We start from the raw sequence: 2,900 nt of genomic DNA, 5'->3' as shown, positions 1-2,900 counted from the left end.
GGTGGTGTTGTGAAAAGTAATACCATTACTACTGCAGCAACACCTACAGAGGTGAAGAAGACGAAAAAAACATATAGAAAAAAGAAGCACCTTCATCAAGATCTAATTATGGAGCAAATACTAACCAAGCTTCCAGTCAAGGTTCTGCTGCGGTGCGTTGCAATTTCGAAATCCTGGTATAATTCAATTCATAATGATAAACGATTAACTTACACTCACTTTCTTCAATCGCAAAAGAAACCCGATCTACTCTTTAATCTTTTAAATGTTAAGGATAGGGTTACTGATGATGGTAAAGTTAAAATTGGGAGTCATTTCTTCAAATTGACTTCCAGACCTCCTATACCAATTCATACTGATTATATGTGCTTTGAGATGTTCCGTGTTTATCCTGGTCAGTTTTCTACCATGGAACTGGTTGGTTACTGCAATGGTTTCCCTTGTATCTCATCATCTGGGGGTATTTATGCAGCTTTTTACACAATTTTGCAAATATACAGGGGTGAGACTATGTATATCACCTGTACACCCATTTTTAACCAACGTAAGAAGAATCCCCAAATCATTTGTCATGGCTTTGTGTTTGATTCCTTAGAGAATGAGTACAAATTGGTGAGTGTGTATTGTACCTCTCAAAAGTGTTGGATAAACTTCCACATTAAGCCTAAGATAATCTGATGAGTGCTAAAAAGTGCATATTTCTATATATTTTTCTTGGCATTTAACTCATCTTTTATGCATTAATTCTACATTTTATCCCATATTCTGTGTTTTCGTTGTTTTCAAGAATAAATACTTTTCTTAATTAATTTTGCATTTTTAGGTACTAAATAAAGCCTGGTTAACTCACGGAGAAAAAAGAGCAAAGAAACGGCAAAGACTCTCGCTAGGAGGAAGCGAAGAATGATGTTTGCAAGAGCCGGATCAACTAGAAGTGGGCTTGAAGAGGAAGAATTGTTCTTAAAGAAGATATGGGCTTGGTATACCCAAGGCCCAAAACCCTTACCCAAATCCATTTCCATTATCCATACCCATTTCCATGAGAGTCGTCAGATTGGATCCATCTCATCATCCAACGGCCACCTCATCATTGTGCATCAAACTCCGAAGCTCCCGTCAAACACTATAGTACCTAACTCCATCTGAAGCCGTCAGTTTTGTTGTATCTCATCATCCAACGATCGCTTCTATCGCGTCGTTGGATCATTCCATCACCTTTTCATCCTACGCTTTCGCTTCGCTGAGCATCAACCTTTGATACGTCCGTCTAACACCCTAGTCACCGAACCCTATTACCCAACCAAACAGACCCCTCTTCTCCATCGGGTTCTTCTTCTCATCTTCCCCAAAAACTCCACAGTTCTGCAACTCCATCACCTCCACCAGCTACACCTTCTTCTCGAACCACACCACCACCACAACCACCCGACAACACCACGACATCTCTCCCTAGCCTAGACTTCTTTCCAAATTCACATCTCTGAACCCTAGGTGTGGGTTTGACAAGAAAGCTCGAGCTAGGGTTTCACCAACAGCGAGGAGAAGACAAAATTGAGGGCATGAAAAGCTTCAGAAGAGCAGAGGGGACATACCCAAAGCATGGGTCGAGCTCAATTCAGGAAATTGGTGAGAGAATTTGATTTTCCCCAAAAAATTAGGGTTTCGAATTAGGGTTTTGTATTTTTGAAAAACTATAAAAGGGAAGCTGTAGAGAATGCAAAAACTGTTCTTAGGTCATCCGAGAAACCCCCTAATTGGGTTAATTTCATGTTGTTGTTTCAATTTCAATTTCATAATTCAGTTAATTTCAATTTCAAATATTTATTATGTTAAACTTGTTCTGAATCCACACTAGGGTGAGAAGACCCTTAAGCCATGATGGTTAGCCATTAGGTTAGTTTTTGTTGAACTCAAAATAGCTTAGGCTAGTTAGATTCCTAAAAGCTCAACTGACTTGTGATTAGTGGTGCTGTAAGAAGACCACTAATGCTAGGGGTCAGTGGTAGTTCTAAGGGATTAACCAGCCATATTAGTTAGAGACCTAGAAACCTAAATGACCTGTGATTGTTTATTCTTTAATCAGATAGGCAATGCTAGGGGTTAATCCAAGGATTTTAGGTAGTTAACTAGACACATGACAAGGATTTATCCTAGGCTAACTAGCTAGGTGAAAGAGAATTCTCATCCATCTCCATACACTTCATTCCCATCCACATTCACATCTTCCATATCCTGTTCTTGTTAATTTTCTTTCATGTCCTGTTTTCAAATTTTAATTTTCATATTTTCACTTTTGCTATAACTGTTAGTTCTGATTTTGTTCACTTCTCACAGCTCTCATTCAGTCCATTCATGCTCTGTTAGCAGTTAGAGATAGCTAGGAAAACTTCATAACACCCCAAGTCTCTGTGGATCGACCCGTATTTGCACATTAGCTTCAATCGACACCGTGCACTTGCGGTATTAGTTTGTAGGTCTTTTTAGAAACCTACCAAGTTTTTGGCGCCGCTGCCGGTATTAGTTTGCGGTATTAGTTTGTAGGTCGTTGTAGTATAGTGGTAAGTATTCCCGCCTGTCACGCGGGTGACCCGGGTTCGATCCCCGGCAACGGCGCCAAAAACTTGGTGGGCCCGAAGGTGTGTGAAAATTAAGCGATAAAAACGGGCCTACAGTAATACCGCAAGTGCGCGGTCGTCGGTTGTAGCTCGTGCAAGTACGGGTCGATCCACAGAGACTGGGGGTGTTTGGAGTTTCTAGGTATTTGGGCTCTAAATTGCTATTGGGCTTCTAATTGTGCTTTGGGCTTAGTGGGTTTTTGTAACAATGAAATGGTTTTGGGCTCAGTGGGCTTTTGGATTGACTGTGAACTTATGGGCTTTTGGTCTTTTGAATTGCACTGG

At 40.6% G+C, this 2,900-nt stretch overlaps 1 non-coding gene across 1 annotated transcript; it reads left to right on the top strand.

The window, feature by feature from the left end:
- The first annotated feature begins 2,541 nt into the window (after window positions 1-2,541).
- TRNAD-GUC lies at window positions 2,542-2,613 on the top strand. The gene has a single exon. It is a non-coding gene; the product is annotated as a tRNA-Asp (tRNA).
- The last annotated feature ends 287 nt before the right edge of the window (window positions 2,614-2,900 follow it).

The sequence above is a fragment of the Papaver somniferum genome, chromosome 11 (assembly GCF_003573695.1).
Source record: "Papaver somniferum cultivar HN1 chromosome 11, ASM357369v1, whole genome shotgun sequence".
Classification (NCBI taxonomy): Eukaryota; Viridiplantae; Streptophyta; class Magnoliopsida; order Ranunculales; family Papaveraceae; genus Papaver; species Papaver somniferum.
Note: the sequence above shows the minus strand (reverse complement) of the source record. Positions and strands in the feature narration are given on the sequence as shown.